The sequence below is a fragment of the Triturus cristatus genome, chromosome 4_1, assembly GCF_964204655.1.
Source record: "Triturus cristatus chromosome 4_1, aTriCri1.1, whole genome shotgun sequence".
In the NCBI taxonomy this organism is placed as follows: Eukaryota; Metazoa; Chordata; class Amphibia; order Caudata; family Salamandridae; genus Triturus; species Triturus cristatus.
In genome coordinates, this window is record NC_140585.1 from 647,845,733 (window position 1) to 647,868,015 (window position 22,283).

Below are 22,283 nucleotides of genomic sequence, written 5' to 3' on the forward strand. Positions count from 1 at the left end.
TGCTAACATTCAGAATTTATGGCAAATTTGTGAAACATCTGAATGCCTTCTTGATGGAACCAAAATAAAAAACTGAAAGTATTCCCACTGAGGAGACTGCAGTAAATGAGGAAATTAGGAAACTTCATAACAAATAAATCTGCCAAGTTGGCCACCAGAGACAAAAGAGCCCAAATGTAGCCCAAATATCACCCAGATGTAGCCCAAGTATAGCCCAATGACAGAAGTGTGCAAAACACTTATTTTTCGTGTATTTGCAGTTTTATATAGTGCAAACTTGTCAGGTTTTGGAGTGCTTTACATGAGCATTGGTTACATCACACAAGATCAAATTCATTTTGGTTATAGACATGGGGAGATTAAGTGATTTGACCAGAATCACAGAATGGTGAGCTGAAGCAGAAACTCCAACCTGGTTCCCCAGTTGCAAAGTCTGCAGCTCTGGAAGTAACACCACATCCTCTCCCCTAGATGCAACATTTAATCAAGTGGTTAAAAAAACATAAAGATTACAAATAATTTAAAAGTTCTTTGTCGCTATTTGAAAACTCAGAAAAGATGTCCTCATTTTAGTTTTTTAGAGCACTAACCATAATTTTGATGCAAATAAGACCCTCTCATATATGTAATTTCTAAAGGAAATACTCTAGGTATTACAGTTTTGATTACATCAAGATGACGTCAGGCGTTCCACACTTTTGTAATAAATATAGAATGTTAGCAATCTAGTTGTTCATTGGGATACTGTTGAGAGGCAGAGACCAGGGGCACGGACTCTGAAAAATGAAGGCAGGTAGGAGAGTGCAGATGCAACAATTTGACCACACTGGGCAGGCAGGAAGGGCAGTGGCAGCACAACAGACTATCGAGGGCAGTGGAAAGGGGGGCAGGGGCAACAAACCAACAATACAGGACTGGCAAGAGAGGCTGTGGCAATATAATAGACCATTGTGGGCAGAAGGAAGAGGCAGTGGTAGTACAACCATACATGCCAACAGACTAGTTTCAGCCAGGAAACGTCCAATGTTTTTAAGCTCAAATGGGCTTTATTTGATCTGTCTCCTATCTACAATCTCCTCTTTTTCAATGTAACTCAAAGGGGAAAATCAATACCCCAGTTTTTTTTCAAAATCTCCCTCTTACCAAGTTCAAAATGTTCGCAAGTATGGTACATTGGATCATGGTAGGCAGGAGGAATTGGGGTAGGGACATGGACTCGGATAACAGAGGACAGGAGGGACATGGAGAGGTGCACCAAACTGACCCTACAGGGCAGGCATCAGGGTTTGCAGCAGCACAATACACCATACAGCGCATGCAGGACGGGAGTGCAGCACAACAATCCATAGAAAGCAATAGGGAGGGGACAGGACCATGCACATGGACAACAGAGAACAGAGGGGAAAGAGGCAATGGTAGCTAGCTGACCATAATGGACAGACAGGAGAGAAAGCTGCAGCATAACAGACCATAAAGGGCAGGAGGGACGGATCAGGGGCATTTCAATGGAACAGACAAGCCAGGAGGGAGGGAATAAGGGTCTGCACATGGAAACAGAGGGCTCGGAGCAAGGGGGCAGGGCAGGAGCAGCAAGATGACCATAGAGGTCAGGCAGGATGGGCACTAGAAACAAGACATACCATGGAGAGCAACAATGAGACTATGATGGCATACACACAGACCATGGAGGGAAGGTGGGAGGGGGTCAGGGGCAGCTACCTGACCACACAGGGAAGGTGGGAGGGGCCATGGCAGCACAGAAGACCATGCATGGCAATCGGGAGGGTTAGTGACAGCACAATGGCTATGATGGGCAAGAAGGAGGGTGCAGGGGCATGCACAAAGGACCATGGAGGATAGAAGGGAGGGTCAGGACCTGGGCACAGACAAGAGAGTTCAGGGGAAGGGGCCTCACAACAGACCATGTGGGGCAGGCAGGAGGAGCAGTTGCAGCACAACAGACCAGGGAGGGCAGAAGGGTGTGGCAGTAAAATGGATCATGGAGGACAGGAGGAAGGGGATAGGGGCATGGCATGTGGACGGGCACAATACACCATACAGCGCATGCAGGATGGGAGTGCAGCACAACAATCCATAGAAAGCAATAGGGAGGGGACAGGACCATGCACATGGACAACAGAGAACAGAGGGGAAAGAGGCAATGGTAGCTAGCTGACCATAATGGACAGACAGGAGAGAAAGCTGCAGCATAACAAACCATAAAGGGCAGGAGGGAAAGATCAGGGGCATTTCAATGGAACAGACAAGCCAGGAGGGAGGGAATAGGGGTCTGCACATGGAAACAGAGGGCTGGGAGCAAGGGGGCAGGGCAGGAGCAGCAAGATGACCATGGAGGTCAGGCGGGATGGGCACTAGAAACAAGACATACCATGGAGAGCAACAATGAGACTATGATGGCATACATACAGACCATGGAGGGAAGGTGGGAGGGGGTCAGGGGCAGCTATCTGACTACACAGGGAAGGTGGGAGGGGCCATGGCAGCACATAAGACCATGCATGGCAAGCGGGAGGGTTAGTGACAGCACAATGGCTATGATGGGCAAGAAGGAGGGTGCAGGGGCATGCACAAAGGACCATGGAGGATAGAAGGGAGGGTCAGGACCTGGGCACAGACAAGAGAGTTCAGTGGAAGGGGCCTCACAACAGACCGTGCGGGGCAGGCAGGAGGAGCAGTTGCAGCACAACAGTCCAGGGAGGGCAGAAGGGTGTGGCAGTAAAATGGACCATGGAGGACAGGAGGAAGGGGATAGGGGCATGGCATGTGGACGGGCAGTGTGGAGGTGGCAGGGACAGGTTAAAGTCATCTGACAATGCTAGGCAGGTGGGAGGGGAGTGGCAGCTCAACAGAACACTCAGAGTAGATAGGAGTGGCAGGTCCATGGAACATGGTGGGCAAAAAGGATGGAGCAGGGGCATGCAGAAAGACTTCGGAGGGCAGGGGGAAGGAGAATAGGGGCAGCAAGCTAAGCACAGAGGCTAAACAGGAGGTCAATGATGGGCCATAGAATTGGGCATGGAGGGCAGGAGGAATGGACTGGTACGTCATGCTAAATGGAGGGCAGTGGCAGCACATCAGACCATGCATGGCAGGAGGGAGGAGGCTAGTCCGTGGATTCAGACAACAGAGGATATTGAGGAGGTGGATGGCTCACTGTTCAGAGAAGGTGCGTATTAGGAACTTTATTGTTTTTAAAATGTGTGTCTGTGCGAACTACTTAAAATATGAACAAGTATGCAGCAAAATCTCACTTTTATTCAGGAAGAAGAGGACGTTTGTGACTGTGACTCCGGGCTCACTTGGCAGAAACACCCCCTGACCCTCCACCCCCCATTGCAAAATGTAATGCCCGTGAAAAGTGTAGGTGGACGCAGTGTTATATAGAACATAGTCCTGAGAGCACGATTGAAAATGAAAACTAGATATAGTATATGGTATAAACTATGCACCAAAAAGTGTGATATAAGATGAACCGGGGCATGAAATATAATATGCAATACATTGTGCGCAATGACAGATTCATTGGAGAGCGCGAGATAGCACAGGCACTAGCGCGTGCTATGCGATATGCGCCTTAGAGTGTAATATGCACAGGACAGTGTTGTGTAACCTAACTAGTCTCTAAAGTTGTAATATAAAATATGTGCTGGGGAGTGTAACGTTGCATATGCACTGTGACAAAGATATGGATCCCAGATTGTAATATATATGGCATAGCGCTGTGCGTTATAATATAGGCATCGAGGAAGGCACGTTAGAAGGGGCAATATAACCCGTGCGTTACAGTGCACATGGGCTAGATAGTGTCATAGCATACGCACTAGCTGGTGGAATACAACACAGAGGTGTGAGGCACTCGGAGGGCACTGGTGGGTGTAACACAGCATTGGGCTCAGCCAGGAGCACGCTGTGACTCTCAAGTGAGGTTCGTCTCCTTTCCAGAGAGTAAAATAAAAAGAATTACACATCCGGCGGTGGATGTGTGTTTTATTAACCGTGAGGGGGGTTTCTTGCATAGTTTGGTCTAATTTTTGTCGAATCCCCTTTGAATGGCTTGGTGTGCATGTATATTAAGGTGCCGATCACGATCCGGTAAAAAAATTCCCCGTGCGACTCGTATCCGGTCTTTTTACCGTACGAATCGTACAAGTGCCGTACGAACTGGCAATCACGATTCGCATGGGAAAAAGACCATACGAATCGCATTGGGAATAATTCCCCACACGTCCTCGGGTCGGAAAAAGTGTCCGACACGTCCTCGTACGATTTACCGTACAAACGTGAAAAGCAAAGTCCGACCGGGGAATCACGATCCGTCCCGGGCGTCCGAATGTACAACCGTATGGTTAAAAGACCGTCCGCACCGAACTCCTATAACAACCATGGAGACGTCCAAACAGGTGCCCGGTACGTGCCGTACCCCCCCCAGCCCCCGCATGTACGCGCTGTACCCCCCCAGCCCCCGCATGTACGCGACGTACCCCCCCAGCCCCCGCATGCATGCGCCGTACCCCCCCCCCGCATGTACGCGCCGTACCCCCCCCAGCCCCCGCATGTACGCGCCGTACCCCCCCCAGCCCCCGCATGTACGTGTCGAACCCCCCGTGTATGTACACCCGAGTACGTTCGAGTCGTACCCCCACCCGTGTATGTACACCCGAGTACGTGTCGAACCCCCCCGTGTATGTACACCCGAGTACGTTCGAGTCGTACCCCCACCCGTGTATGTACACCCGAGTACGTGTCGAACCCCCCGTGTATGTACACCCGAGTACGTGTCGAACCCCCCGTGTATGTACACCCGAGTACGTTTGAGTCGTACCCCCACCCGTGTATGTACCGTGCGTACCCCCAGCGCGTAGCTACACGGGTGGGGGTACGACTCGAACGTACTCGGGTGTACATACACGGGGGGGTTCGACACGTACTCGGGTGTACATACACGGGGGGTTCGACACGTACTCAGGTGTACATACACGGGGGTTCGACACGTACTCGGGTGTACATACATGGGTGGGGGTACGACTCGAACGTACTCGGGTGTACATACACGGGGGGTTCGACACGTACTCGGGTGTACATACACGGGGGGGTTCGACACGTACTCGGGTGTACATACACGGGTGGGGGTACGACTCGAACGTACTCGGGTGTACATACACGGGGGTTCGACACGTACTCGGGTGTACATACACGGGTGGGGGTACGACTCGAACGTACTCGGGTGTACATACACGGGGGGGTTCGACACGTACTCGGGTGTACATACACGGGTGGGGGTACGACTCGAACGTACTCGGGTGTACATACACGGGGGTTCGACACGTACTCGGGTGTACATACACGGGTGGGGGTACGACTCGAACGTACTCGGGTGTACATACACGGGGGGGTTCGACACGTACTTGGGTGTACATACACGGGTGGGGGTACGACTCGAACGTACTCGGGTGTACATACACGGGGCGGTTCGACACGTACTCGGGTGTACATACACGGGGGGTTCGACACGTACTCGGGTGTACATACACGGGGGGGTTCGACACGTACTCAGGTGTACATACACGGGGGTACGACACGTACTCGGGTGTACATACACGGGGGGGTTCGACACGTACTCGGGTGTACATACACGGGTGGGGGTACGACTCGAACGTACTCGGGTGTACATACACGGGGGGGTTCGACACGTACTCGGGTGTACATACACGGGGGGGTTCGACACGTACATGCGGGGGCTGGGGGGGGTACGGCGCGTACATGCGGTGGCTGGGGGGGTATGGTGCGTACATGCGGGGGCAGGGGGGGTACGGCGCGTACATGCGGGGGCTGGGGGGGTATGGTGCGTACATGCGGGGGCAGGGGGGGGTACGGCGCGTACATGCAGGGGCTGGGGGCGGGTACGGCGCGTACATGCGGGGGCTGGGGGGTACGGTGCGTACATGTGGGGGCAGGGGGGGTACGGCGCGTACATGCGGGGGCTGGGGGGGGTACAGCGCTTACCGGGCCACCTACTCTGGTCTTTTCGCGCCGTACTTCGCATTTGCGGCACTTTTTGGGTGCCGTGAAAATATTGCCGTCCGGACTGCTGTCGGTTCGAATCGTAATTCCTGGGTCGTGAAACGCTGCCTAGAAGCGTCCCGACGTCACGTCGCAGCATTCCCGGATCACATTTGTGTGCATATTTTCGTCGGTCGGTGTTTTTTACGATTCGTACGGAAATGGTGTTTCCGTGCGAATCGTAATTCCATGTTTGTAATGTTTTACAACCGGGTACGAGTCGGACGGAGAATACGCTCCGACCGACGGTTCGTACCCGGTTTTTACCGGATCGTAATCGGCACCTAAATGTGTCCATCAATAGCTATCCTTGTTTGTATAAATAAACGACAAGGGTGTCTACTTGGAGAGTACCCACCGGCGGGGGTGCCGGCATTAGGCACGGTAGGGCGTCAGACACGTCAGAGCTTCACTAGCGGTGTAAATACATTCCATGTGTATTCATTCTATGCATAGTCGCCTTTTAATGAATATCACGCAAATCGTCATGGTGATAGCTACATACGGTTTGTCCAGCATGTCCTAGGTTTTTATATAAATATATATTTTTTTTAAATAATAAAAAACAAAGGCCGGCCCCGGGGGATGGGGTCCCCGGGGCCATAAGTGGCCTGAGGAGGGGGGCAACGCAGCCCCCTCCTAAAGAATAAAAAAAAAAAAAAGGCCATGACCCAGGGGTTGGGGTCCCCGGGGCCGATTAAGGCCTTGGGAGGGCCACATTTATTTTTTGTCAGCAAAAAAAATTAGGGTGCATGCCCTGGGGGATGGGGTCCCCAGGGCCAGTAAATTAGAAAAAGAAGGGGGGCCACACAGCCCTCCTTCTTAAAAAAATTAAATAAATAAAAGACCGGCATTGCGCTGAAGGCCACGCCCCCTCCTTGCAGCACTCTGCAAATGCGACCCCTCGCCAGTTGTAAGATGGGGAATTAATTCCACTTCAATACTGAGGGTCCCTGAGGGCCAACTAGCCCAACAGGTATCTCCAGTATGCGCCAGGGAGCTGTGTTGCAGACAGGTGTTCTGAGGCCATGCCCCTTTTTACACCTTTATGCAACGCAGCTCTATGGTGCTTACTGGAGGTACTTAGTGGGCTAGTTTGACCATAGGGGCCCTTAGGATTCAAGGGGACTTATTCTCTCAACATAGAACGGCCACAGGGCGCGTTTACACAGTGGTAAAGGGAGGGGACGGGGCCTGAGGTGACGTGTGCAAACACGCCCTGTGGCACATTTTAAGTTGGGGAAATAATTCCCTTTCAATCCTGAGGGACCCTGGGGGCCAACTAGCCCACCAGGTGCTTCCAGTAAGCGCCACTGCTCTGCGTTGCAGAGAGGTGGTGCAGGCCGTGCCCCTTTTTACACCTCTCTGCAATGGCGCTTACTGGACGTACCTAGTGGGCTATTTTGCCCCTAGGGATCCTCAGGATTCAAGGGGACTTAATCTCCCAACTTAAAAAATGGCCACAGGGCATGTTTACACAGTGGGGAAGGGAGGGGACGGGGCCTGAGGTGACGTGTGCAAACACGCCCTATGGCGCGTTTTAAGTTGGGGAAATAATTCCCCTTCAATCCTGAGGGCCCCTGAGGGCTAACTAGCCCACCAGGAGCTTCCAGTAAGCGCCACTGAGCTGCGTTGCAGAGAGGTGGTCCAGGCCGTGCCACCTTTTACACCTCTCTGCAACGCAGCTCTGTGGCGCTTACTGGAGGTACCTAGTGGGCTAGTTGGACCCTAGGGACCCTCAGGATTCAAATGAACTTAATCTCCCAACTAAAAACGGCCACAGGGCGTGTTTACACAGTGGTGAAGGGAGGGGACAGGGCCTGAGTTAACGTGTGCAAACAAGCCCTGTGGCACGTTTGAAGTTGGGGAAATAATTCCCCTTCAATCCTGAGGGACCCTGGGGGCCAACTAGCCCACCAGGTGCTTTCAGTAAGCGCCACTGCGCTACGTTGCAGAGGGGTGGTCTAGGCCGTGCCCCTTTTTACATCTCTCTGCATTGCAGCTCTGTGGTGCTTACTGGAGACCTAGTGGTCTAGTTGGACCCTAGGGACCCTCAGGATTCAAGGGGACTTAATCTCCCAACTTAAAACGGCCACAGGGCGTGTTTACACAGTGGGGAAGTGAGGGGACGGGGCCTGAGGTGACGTGTGCAAACACGCCCTGTGGCGCGTTTTAAGAGGTAGCTTTAATCCCCTTCCCTATTATATATAGAGGAGGTCATGCTGATCACAGGGGGACTCCAACGCATAGTGTTCCCTAGTGCATGTAGGTGTTTTCACTGTATTCTGAGTGTCTTTTAACATAGCACTGGCTCTAGGGCTGGTTAGTCAGACTTAGTTACCACCAGTATCCGTCTGAAAAAGTTGAGGGTACAGGATGATTTTGCAACAAGGTTTCTTTCTGCTCTTCTGTTTGTTCTTTCTGCACGTTATCCTTCTTCCTGCACTTTTCTTCGTCTTTGAGGACTTCAGTTGCTTCTTTCTGCATTTCTTTTTTGTCTTTCTGTGAGTTTTTTCTTTTTTCTTCACATGTCCTATCTCTGTAGGCATAGTTAAAAATTAGCATTTAAAAAACCTTCGAAATTCACTGAAAAAACCATAGGTTTCAAGCACGTTATAGTTAGGAATTAGCATTTAAAAAACCTTAGAAATTCACTGAAAAAAACATAGGTTTCAGGGGCGTTATAGTTAGCTGGACCTTTCACTCGTACAAAACCATTGAAATTCCCCCGTTATAGTTAGTTCAGCTAATGCACTGCTGATGACGTCATATATTTCATCACTCATGACATGGTCAGTGACGTCACTCATGACATCACTGAAGACATCTCAAATTACATCACTGATGACATCATCCTTGTGATAGAGTGGCAGACCTCCTCTCCCACTAATATAACCTTTGATACACACATTCAAAAATAGAAACTAAAATGTTAAAAACAATGGACATTCCAATACCAGTTACAATAACCTATTTGGTAATTCTAAGATCCACATACACATCCACTCATTCACCAACAGTCCTATACAGTCACTCATACATGTACTCACTCATCATATGTACTCATACACCTATACATCCTGTTACACAATGCCACTCATCCATAGAGTTACTCACACACATAGTCACTCATGCTAATAAAGAATCAAAAATCCATTTACTTTCATATACAGTGATACACACACCACCACACTTACTTCTACAGAAAGTTACACATACTTAGTCTTTTAAACAATCACTTATAGAAACACATACTTATTCATACAGGAACTCTTTCAATCTCTCACTCTCACATATACTCACTTATATACACCAATAGTCACATATACTAGTTTAAAACATATGTAGTTACTCATAAAGACAGTATTTGAGACAGTCATTCACTCACTAACACACCCATGCACACACTCATCCACCCATACAGTCCTGCAAAAATGCTGTCTTCAACACATACAAACAGTGAGTCACTCATTCATGCACCTATGCACTACGTAATACCCCCCACCGAACCATACAGACACTCAGATACTCATACTGATACTCAAAAAACCAACTAATAACCTATATAGACACTCATGTAGCTACTCACCAACCCATGCAGCCCCTTATACACAAAGTGAGAGACTGATACAGATATTTACATATTTAAACATTACTCACTAAGCCATGTATTCACTAAGATACACTTAATCAGTCAGTTATACAATCAATTTTTCAAAAACAAATCATCCATTTCGATACTTATATACCCGTTTATTCTTCCATCGACCTTGAGATATACATATATAAAACATATGTAATTTTCAGAAAAACACACATTCACTGGATGATGTCATCAGTGATGTCATCAGTGATGTCATTTGAGATGTCATCAGTGATGTCATGAGTGATGTCACTGACCATGTCATGAGTGATGTAATATGTGACGTCATCAGCAGTGCATTGTGGGCGCGCGAGTTATAGTTAGCTGAACTAACTATAACGGGGGAATTTCAATGGTTTTGTACGAGTGAAAAGTCCGGCTAGCTATAACGCCCCTGAAACCTATGGTTTTTTCAGTGAATTTCTAAGGTTTTTTAAATGCTAATTCCTAACTATAATGTGCCTGAAACCTATGGTTTTTTCAGTGAATATATATATGGATGGAAACAACCAGGTATGCCACAACGTCACAAAGGAAAGCACACACGAAGAAATTCAAAGCAAAGTGCTTTATTTGTGCAGACCCCCCTGCACCGAAAAAATAAATAGAAATACATAAATATATATTACCTACTGGAGGTCGCCAGTAGGTAGTTATAGTTAGGACCCCTTTTCCATAGGAAATCCGCAACATTCTATTTTGAATAACTTTGGCGCCGGTCGACGAATCCTCGCGAATTTCTCAAAATAGGTGGGGCGCTACGCTCCGCTCCTACCCTGAAAGTCTCGGGGGGATTCGTCAAGCGGGGGCTGAGATAAAAGGGGGGTCCCAAAACGCGTTTTTCCCATGCATTTTTCCATAGGACCTTTAGACAGGGCTACAGCCCGAACGGCTGAACAGAATTACTAGAAATTTGGCAGAGAGGTAGTCCTCAGGTCAAGGAAGTGCCTTTTGTAGGTTTGGTGTAAATCTGTTCAGTAGATTCTGAGAAAATAGCCTTTAAATCAATATATATAGCTGAGCCAGCTTACGGTACGCTTACCGTAAGCTTACCGTACGCGTACGGTGGCGTGCGCGAGCGCGATTCTGATTGGCTGTTACATCTAAGTAAACATTCGAATCGGTCGAAACCAGGAAGCGGCGGCCGCCATTTTCTCTCTCGCACTCTGAGGGGGGGGCTGTAAATAAAGGCAAAAAACATATAAAGGGGCTGTTTAGACAGCGCCCATGCACATAGCCATGTTAGTTGAGTCCTCAAAGGCCAAAAACGGTAAATTTTTATTTTTTGAAAATTTCGCCGATTACGCTTACCGTACGCGTACGGTGCGCTTACGCTAAAAATTTTAATAAAAAAAAAAAACACTCTCTGTGCATGGCATATTATTGTCATCACTTACAAATTAAATTTAACAGATTACCTATCACAAGGAAGCGCATAATATGTCCTCCATGTGCGCACGGTGCTTAACGTGGGCACGCGGTGCGCGTAGCGCACTGCGTGCCCACCTTGCGTGTATGGCACTAACTGCGTAAAGTGGGCGCGCGGTGCGCGAAGCGCACGGCGTGCTCACCGTGCGCGCACGGTGCACGAAGCGCACCGTGCGCGCACGGAACGAACTGCGTTAAGTGGGCGTGCACGCCACGAATGGCGTAAAGTAACTTAGCATTTAAAAAACCGTACAATTTCACTGAAAAAACCATAGGTTTCACACACGTTATAGTTAGGAATTAGCATTTAAAAAACCTTGCAAATTCACTGAAAAAACCATAGGTTTCAGACATGTTATAGATAGCGGAAATTTTACTGATAAAAAACCAATGAAACTCCCCCGTTATAGTTAGTGCAGGCAACTATAACTCACGCGACCGCAATCTTCTGCTGATGACATATGTGTCTTTATGAAAAAAAAATATTTCTAATATATGTATAGCTAAAAATTTATGGAAGAAGACATGGGCAAATAAGTGTCTAAATACAGTATTAGCATCAGCAGAAGATTGCGGTCGCGTGAGTTATAGTTGCCTGCACTAACTATAACGGGGGAATTTCATTGGTTTTTTATCAGTAAAATTTCCGCTAACTATAACATGTCTGAAACCTATGGTTTTTTCAGTGAATATATATATATATATATATATATATATATATATATATATTCACTGAAAAAACCATAGGTTTCACACATGTTATAGTTAGCGGAAATTTTACTGATAAAAAACCAATGAAATTCCCCCATTATAGTTAATGCAGGCAACTATAACTCACGCGACCGCAATCCTCTGCTGATGCTAATACTGTATTTAGACACTTATTTGCCCATGTCTTCTTCCATACATTTTTAGCTATACATATATTACAAATATTTTTTTTTCATAAAGACACATATGTCATCAGCAGAAGATTGCGGTCGCGTGAGTTATAGTTGCCTGCACTAACTATAACGGGGGAATTTCATTGGTTTTTTATCAGTAAAATTTCCGCTAACTATAACATGTGTGAAACCTATGGTTTTTTCAGTGAATTTGCAAGGTTTTTTAAATGCTAATTCCTAACTATAACGTGTGTGAAACCTATGGTTTTTTCAGTGAATTTGTACGGTTTTTTCAATGCTAAGTTACTTTACGCCATTCGTGGCGTGCGCGCCCACTTAACGCAGTTCGTTCCGTGCGCGTGCCGCGTGCCCACTTTACGCAGTTAGTGCCGTGCACGCACGGTGGGCACGCGGTGCGATGACAAAGCAAGAAAGCACGTCAACAAATCTGTTTCTGCTTTCCTCCGTGACTATGGTATGGGTGCCATTTACCACAACAACTTGCGTTATGACATGCAAGACATTTATAGAGGAGATGGTGTGCACTTCAATGATGAAGGGAACAGAGTCTTCCTCTTGAACCTTAGACTCTGCATCGGTACTTACTTGTAGGTACCACTAAAAAATCATTTCATAAACACAACGGCTCTTTTTAGAGCCCCCTAATATCTAAACACTTAAATCTGATTTTCATTTTTTTTTTTTTTTTTTTTTCTACCGTACGCTTACCGTAAGCTTACCGTACGCGTACCCCGTGATTTTTTTTAAAATCAATAAATGTTTTCTTTGTACTTTACAGTCCTTCTTTGACCCCCTCACAAATGTAAGGGGGTCTGTAACTCTTCTCATTGCCCCCTTTCCTTGTTTTCACTCTTTTTTTTCAGAGTGAAATACACAAAATGGCGGCCGCCGCTTCCTGGTTTCGGCCGATTCGAATGTTTACTAAGATCTAAGAGCCAATCAGAATCGCGCTCGCGCACGCCACCGTACGCTTACCGTAAGCGTACGGTAAGCGTACCGTAAGCGGGCTCAGATATATATATTGATTTAAAGGCTACTTTCTCAGAATCTACTGAACAGATTTACACCAAACCTACAAAAGGCACTTCCTTGACCTAGGGACTACCTCTCTGCCAAATTTTGAGTAATTCTGTTCAGCCGTTCGGGCTGTAGCTCGTTCTAAAGGTCCTATGGAAAAATGCATGGGAAAAACGCGTTTTGGGACCCCCCTTTTATCTCAGCCCCTGCTTGACGGATCCCCCCGAGACTTTCAGGGTAGGAGCGGAGCGTAGCGCCCCACCTATTTTGAGAAATTCGCGAGGATTCGTCGACCGGCGCCAAAGTTATTCAAAATAGAATGTTGAGGTTTTCCTATGGAAACGTGGTCCTAACTATAACTACCTACTGGCGACCGCCAGTAGGTATATATATATATATATATATATATATATATATATATATATATATATATATATATATATATATATATATATATATATATATATATATATATGTATATATATATATATATCAAGAAAGAGTTGCCCCTCGTGGAAAGGCCCTCATAGGTGAGTGAATGCTTCTTTGTGAAAGCAGCTGCTCAGGACATCTTTTCTCCCTTCTTCTCTGTCCGACGCTTTTCGGGACTACGCCCTTAATCATGAACAGCTTAGATGAAAAGACGGCAAACAACGCAGAACCACCAGCAATTCCTCTTTTATTTCCGCTCATGTGAGCCAGGCATTATGGGACTGGTAGTTCAACAGTGGCTACCCAAGTGGGCTGCTGCTGTACAGTTTCTTAAAACAAAATTACCACAGGAAACAGCAAATGTCTTTAAGAGCCGCTCTCATAACGGCGAAGCCTCTCCTGTTCCGTAAGTCTCTTGTTAGTGTAAACAGAGACGGACCCGCTCTGATAGCGCGGTGGTGCCTCTCCGTGGCCGGGCCGGCCACACCATAAACCAAGAAAGAGTTGCCCCTAGTGGAAAGGCCCTCACAGGTGAGTGAATGCTTCTTTGTTAAAGCAGCTGCTCAGGACATCTTTTCTCCCTTCTTCTCTGTCCGACGCATTTCGGGACTACGCCCTTAATCATGAACAGCTTAGATGAAAAGACGGCAAACAACGCAGAACCACCAGCAATTCCTCTTTTATTTCCGCTCATGTGAGCCAGGCATTATGGGACTGGTAGTTCAACAGTGGCTACCCAAGTGGGCTGCTGCTGTACAGTTTCTTAAAACAAAATTACCACAGGAAACAGCAAATGTCTTTAAGAGCCGCTCTCATAACGGCGAATCCTCTCCTGTTCCGTAAGTCTCTTGTTAGTGTAAACAGAGACGGACCCGCTCTGATAGCGCGGTGGTGTTTCTGCGTGGCCGGGCCCGGCCACACCATAAACCAAGAAAGAGTTGCCCCTCGTGGAAAGGCCCTCACAGGTGAGTGAATGCTTCTTTGTGAAAGCAGCTGCTCAGGACATCTTTTCTCCCTTCTTCTCTGTCCGACGCGTTTCGGGACTACGCCCTTAATCATGAACAGCTTAGATGAAAAGACGGCACACAATGCAGAACCATCAGCAATTCCTCTTTTATTTCCGTTCATGTGAGCCAGGCATTATGGGACTGGTAGTTCAACAGTGGCTACCCAAGTGGGCTGCTGCTGTACAGTTTCTTAAAACAAAATTACCACAGGAAACAGCAAATGTCTTTAAGAGCCGCTCTCATAACGGCGAATCCTCTCCTGTTCCGTAAGTCTCTTGTTAGTGTAAACAGAGACGGACCCGCTCTGATAGCGCGGTGGTGCCTCTCCGTGGCCGGGCCGGCCACACCATAAACCAAGAAAGAGTTGCCCCTTGTGGAAAGGCCCTCACAGGTGAGTGAATGCTTCTTTGTGAAAGCAGCTGCTCAGGACATCTTTGCTCCCTTCTTCTCTGTCCGACGCGTTTCGGGACTACGAGGGATAACTTTTTGCACTCAATACAGAACTACGGGTCCCAGCATGCATTTACGAGAACTCACCTGTGAGGCCCACATAGGCGGTATATCAGCATGCAGTGAATGGTACCCCAGCAAGATTGCTGGTTTTACAGCGTCATCCTCTGATGAAGGAGCTTTCCGGCTCTGAAACTCGTAAGGACTTTGCTTTGGATTGAATCACCGTTTCTGTTAAATAAAGGCTTTGTTGAAAGCACTCAGCTTGCGAAGTGTGTCCTCGCCTCAGGGCAATCTTTGATGTGATATATATATATATATATATATATATATATATATATGTATATATATATATATATATATATATATTCACTGAAAAAACCATAGGTTTCACACATGTTATAGTTAGCTGGACATTTTACTGATAAAAAACCAATGAAATTCCCCCGTTATAGTTACTGCAGGCAACTATAACTCACGCGACCGCAATCCTCTGCTGATGCTAATACTGTATTTAGACACTTATTTGCCCATGTCTTCTTCCATTAAATTTTAGCTTTAGATATATAACAAATATTTTTTTTTCATAAAGACACATATGTCATCAGCAGAAGATTGCGGTCGCGTGAGTTATAGTTGCCTGCAGTAACTATAACGGGGGAATTTCATTGGTTTTTTATCAGTAAAATGTCCAGCTAACTATAACATGTGTGAAACCTATGGTTTTTTCAGTGAATTTGCAAGGTTTTTTAAATGCTAAGTTACTTTACGCCATTCGTGGCGTGCGCGCCCAGTTAACGCAGTTCGTTCCGTGCGTGCACGGTGCGCTTCGCGCACCGTGCGCGCAGAGTGAGCACGCGGTGCGCTTCGCGCACCGCACGCCCACTTTACGCAGTTAGTGCCGTGCACGCACAGTGGTCACGCGGTGCGCTGCGCGCACCGCGTGCCCACGTTAAGCGGGATGGGCCATGAACGCACGATGCGCTTCGCGCACCGTGCGCACATGGGGGACATATTTTGCGCATCTTTGTGAAATGTATTCTTCGGGCACCATTTGCACACGGGGTGGGAAGAATGTGGATAGTTTTTTTTTTTATATATAATTTTTTACCGTGCGCTTTTCCGTTGGGGGTGGTTTGGGGACCCCTGTATCAATGCTGGGTGGTTAGGATCTCATGAAACTGCCTCTTTACATATATTTGGGGTACGTTTTTGCTGCCCAACTCAGGAAGCGAGAGAGAAAATGGCGGCCGCCGCTTCCTGGTTTCGACCGACTCGAATGTTTACTAAGATCTAAGAGCCAATCAGAATCGCGCTCGCGCACGCCACCGTACGCGCACGGTAAGCGCACCGTAAGCGCACCGTAAGCGCACCGTAAGCTGCCACAGATATATATATTGATTTAAAGGCTATTTTCTCAGAATCTACTGAACAGATTTACACCAAACCTACAAAAGGCACTTCCTTGACCTGGGGACTACCTCTCTGCCAAATTTCATTAAATTCTGTTCAGCCGTTCGGGCTGTAGCCCTGTCTAAAGATCCTATGGAAAAATGCATGGGAAAAACGCGTTTTGGGACCCCCCTTTTATCTCAGCCCCCGCTTGACGAATCCCCCCGAGACTTTCAGGGTAGGAGCGGAGCGTAGCGCCCCACCTATTTTGAAAAATCCGCGAGGATTCGTCGACCGGCGCCAAAGTTATTCAAAATAGAATGTTGCGGATTTCCTATGGAAACGTGGTCCTAACTATAACTACCTACTGGCGACCGCCAGTAGGTAATATATATATATAATATATATATATATATATATATATATATATATATATATATATATATATATAAATATATATATATATATATATATATAATATATATATATATATATATATATATATATATATATATATATATATATATATATATATATATATATGTATTCCACAGCAGGATCCCAGGGGTTCCACCATCCAAAGAATGGCGCAACACCAGGAAACAGACTCCAAAGGCAAAGTTGAGAGTTAAATGATGATTTATTCAAGCATCAAGTGTCCAAATGACACGTTTCGGCCGCCAGACATGCGGCCTTGATCACATAGCGCTGCACTATTGAATGAGTGGTATTTATATATATGTGTGAGTGGCAGTGTTTTTACTATGTTCATTGCAATGACTGAGTAGTTTTGCAGCGTGTGACTGTGAGCAAGACGCAGTAAAGCACATGTGTGACATCATGTTTTACTTCCGTTAGTAACACCAGTGTAAACGGACTATAAAACTGTCAACTAACTGCTGAAGCCGGTAATTGCCTCAGTCCTCTCGCACATGCATCGTGGAATCTGGTACAAGAGCATATGGCGTTCCCAAATGCAGCCAACCGATCGTTTAAGTACACATTAAAACGGAAAGCATGTCCCTTGTAACCAATCATGTTAGTGTTACCGATTGCTCACAACTAGAAACGCGAGACCTAGCACAACAGTGTGTGTGTCCGTGACTCCCTGCTCTCGGCGCCTCTCATGAAGCACAAAGTGAAAGCGCTGTATGTGAGCAAAGGCTAGTGATAAGATGTGCGCATCTAGCCCCGGTTCAGTAAAAATGCAAACAAAGTAAATAACTGCATAAATGCAAAACAAAGCTGCCTCTTAATACAACAAAAGTTGAAAGTGTGAGTGAGGGTGAAATGTGCACATAGGTGTGTATATACATGTTGAGGAAGGCGTGAGTGTGCATATAGGCCAAAATATATGTGTGGTGTTTGTACCTCCTCAAGAGCATTTGAGTGACATAAAAATGCATAGAATGTACTAATAAAAAATGTGTGAAAGCGCAGGAAATATTCTAGAGTCTGCCAGTGCTTGTTCAATGTATCCCTTGCAATGAAGCAATGGGTGTATAGCATAGCGTATTGTGAAAAAGTGACATTCTAATTCATAATCATATGCAAACATGGTCTAAATACATGTGTTGCCATTCCTGCCGCAGCATTGGTTACAAGCCTGTAGTGCCTATGTTTAAAGACCAACTATAGACAACCAAAATGACAGTATGAATACTGGGTATTCTCTTCGCGGTGGCACATAGCCTGATGACAGGAAACCCAAATCTATGTGAATATTGAGAGTGCACAGGTAAAGCCTGATATAAACAGTGAAATATATATAAGTGATAACATTAATATACAGTTACAATGTGTTGGTATGATCACTAAGGGTGTGAATGCAATGCTATGTTACAGGAAATGGTGCAGATCCTCCGTGGTGTTGAGACCAGCGGGCGCCTTGGTGTTAAATTGCAGAATATATCTACTCTCCAATTGCCTCAAAAGCTTCTCCCTGTTGCCACCCCGTCTCAGTGGTGGGACTCAATCAATGACTAAATAACGGAGGTGCTCTAGATTGTTATTATGCATCTCCTTAAAATGCCTGGCTACCGGGTAGGCTGGGTCATTGTTGACTATCGCTCTGAGGTGCTGGAGAATTCGCAGGTACACTTGCAATTTAGTGCTCCCGATGTAACGCAGCCTGCAGTTACATTCGAGCATGTACACCGCAAATTCCGTTCTGCACGTGAGTCTATGTTTGATGGTAAGTGACGCATGTCTAAAGGCTGAGTCTACCTTCGTGATGTTCTTACCAAACCTGCATGCCCTGCAACTCTGGCATTTAACAAAACCCTTTTTGTCTGCTAGCCAATTCTGTGACGTGGCGATCTCCGGACTGTTTATGACTAGTGCATCCCTCATGGAAAAAGCTCTTCTGTATGTGATGTCAGGTTTGTGGGCTACTACAAGTCCTAGTGCTGGGTCTGATATAATGATACCCCAATGCTTGTTGATTACTGCTCTGATAGCTCTTTCCTCAGTGTTGTGCGTTATAATCAATCTCGGGGTGACTAGGCTATTTGGCTCATTTAGTATGTTGGTCGCACTGGTGACATCAGGGGTGGATGGGACCACTAACAATTCCTCCCTAGGGATGGCATTGGCTCTGACAATGGCTTTACGTATGACAGCCGCTGAGTAACCGCGTGCCTTGAATCTTTTCGCTGCTTTCCCCTGGCACTCAAGGAGATCTTCATGGGTACTGCAAATTCTGGCCAATCGTGACATCTCCCCATAGGGAGTGCTGGTTATGAGGTGCCTAGGGTGAAAGCTGGAGGCGTGCAGTATGGAGTTTCCTGCGGTAAGCTTACGGTGAAGCTTGGAATGCAAAGCGCCATTGGTGATGTACAGATTGACGTCCAAGAATTCTGTAGAGGTGGCACTAATGTTGGCATTGTATTCCAAATTAAGATCATTGTCATTGATCTCACTAATGAAAATTCTAGCACTGTTAACATCACCTCGCTAAATCAAAAAGACGTTGTCTATGTAACGCAGCCAAGACACAATGTTGTTATTGAAAGCTGTCTGGTGCTTGACCATGAGAACCTGCTCCTCCCACCAGCCAACATGTAAACATGCGTAGCTGGGCGAGAAGCAGGCTCCCATGGCCACGCCTCTGATTTGCTGGTAAACCTTCCTATTGAACATGAAAAAATGATGTGTGAGACACCAGTCAATTACAAACAAAATGAGTTTGTTGTGTTTGTGACAATTGATGGGTCTATTACCCAAGAAGTATTTGCATGCAGCTAGACCATCATGGTGATGTATGCTGGTATACAGCGATGTAATGTCCATGGAAATTAGCAAATAGTCCTCGTGCCATGGAATGTCTTTTACTTTGAGCAAGAAATCACTGGTGTCTCTGAGGTAGGTTGTCTGGCTGGATACAAGAAAAAAATCCACATACTTGGAAATATTTTCACCGATGCTTTTTCTGGCCGAGATGATGGGTCGATCAGGAATGGGGGACACGTTTTTGTGCACTTTCGGTAGAAAGTAAAGGATAGGGAGGACTGGAGTCTCAATGTAAGGAATGCACATTCTTCTTTGCTCAACTGGCCCTGAGATCTGAACTCATTGAGGTGTTTCCTAAGTTCCTTATTACTGCTAGCCATTTCATTTTGGTAGCAAAGTTTATCGCTCAGATGTCTGTTAGCTTCTTCCAGATACATATTGCGTGGCCACAGCACAATGTTCCCTCCTTTATCCGCCTTGTTGATGATGACTTCATTATTGCTTTGTAGTTTTTTCATCAGTTCATCGTATTTGAGACTCTGCATGCGTTTTCCGGTAGCACGCCTCCGGGTTTTGAGGTGCAGCGCCTTGTGCTCATCAATGATGACATCACTATATATGTCAATAGCATCCCTCTGCATCATTGGAGTAAAGGTGGAGTGCGGCTTGAAAGGGCTAGGGATTCGGCATGAACTTTCAATACCCTCATCATACAGAAGTTGTTGAGTAGGCCTCGGTGTTCAAGTCACTGCTAGTTCACCCAAGATGCGCAATGTCGGGATGTCCGCCACCGTGAGTGGTTGCTCAACTGTTTTACCAGCGGGTACCGTGTCGATAGTGGTGGCATTGCTTTTTTTGAGTCTGAAAATTTTTATCAATTTTAGTTTTCTAATTAATTTGAAGACGTCAATCCGGGTGTTGCTGTAATCAAATGAGCTTTCAGGGCAAAAGGTGAGGCCCAACGTGAGGAGCTGTTTTTCCGCTTCAGTGAGATCCATTGTGCTCAAGTTTATAATAGTCTTGGTATCATTCTTCATTTCTTTCTCCAATTGCCTCTTCTTTTGTTCATTTTCTTTGGTTTTTCTGAGTTTCCGCCTTTCCCGCCTCCTTCGGTTGCGTCGGTGTTTGTTTTCCTTGGCGGCCTGGGCCTGAGGGTCTGGTGCCGGTCGTAGACTAAAACATCCATCTCTTCTCCTGGGCTGGGGTTTACTCTGCCGGGCATGTTACTTGTTCTCCATCTGCCCCCGTCATCTGAATCCGCTCCACTCTCTGCCAAGGAACTCAAATCAGACAGGGATGCAGAATCAGCGCCCTCAGAATTGCCTGCTGGTGGCTTAGGCTGCCCCTGTTGATTTTGTTTATTCATACGCTGTGTTCTGATGGAGTTGTATTTTCTGGTGAATGTAAAACTTTGCCCGGATTCATAGTCTGTTTTGTCCCGGGCAAATTTGAACACCTTGCGCGCTTTGATAGTGTCCTCATGCTTCCTGAGGCGTATCTTGATCTCATCCTTGCCCTTAGAGATGGCATTGTTTTGGTTCATGGCATCTAACTCATCATTCAGAACATCAATTTCTCTTTGTAAGTTGGCCCTGTCAATTTCTGCATGCTTGATTAGTATGATGACTAAACGCATTGAGGCCTCTAGATTGCTTGTGGCCCATTCCTTTAGCATGTCAGGGTTAGGTTTCTCAAAGCTGGGTGCCAGCCTTATTCTCAGTCCTCGTGGGACCCGATCTGCCTCTCGGTATTTTTGCAAAGATTTTGCCTCCCACCACTTGGTGATTTCTGTGCGCATATGTTTTTCAAGTGTTTTGAGTTTTGCCTTGTAACTGTCATCAGTGGTACCTGTATTAGCTTCTGTGCATCTGGCAAGACTTGGTACATTCGGTAAATTATCAAAAAGTGCTTCAGCGACTGCATCCCTCTCTCGCAGTGCTTCGTTGGACATGATAATATAAATAGTCTATATGTATCAATCCCCTAGATATAACAAACGTGTTCTTAGTATATCTGGGGGCTATAACTTGCTCCTCTCCTGACCTGACTTAAGCTGTACTGCTGCTCGTACTCACCATCGGGTGTGTGGAGACGCCTGGCCAGGTCCTCCAACTCGTCCTTTACCTCCTACTCGATGGGCATTCAAGGCATGCAGGTATAGAGCTGTCAGGGGGCCGTGGTTAGTTATATATATATATATATATATTCACTGAAAAAACCATAGGTTTCACACAAGTTATAGTTAGCTGTACATTTCACTCGTAAAAAACCAATGAAATTTCCCCGTTATAGTTAGTGCAGGCAACTATAACTCACGCGACCGCAATCCTCTGCTGATGCTAATACTGTATTTAGACACTTATTTGCCCATGTCTTCTTCCATTAAATTTTAGCTATACATATATTACAAATATTTTTTTTTCATAAAGACACATATGTCATCAGCAGAGGATTGCGGTCGCGTGAGTTATAGTTGCCTGCACTAACTATAACGGGGGAATTTCATTGGTTTTTTACGAGTGAAATGTACAGCTAACTATAACTTGTGTGAAACCTATGGTGTTTTCAGTGAATTTGCAAGGTTTTTTAAATGCTAATTCCTAACTATAACGTGTGTGAAACCTATGGTTTTTTCAGTGAATTTGTACGTTTTTTTAAATGCTAAATTACTTTACGCCATTCGTGGCGTGCGCCCCC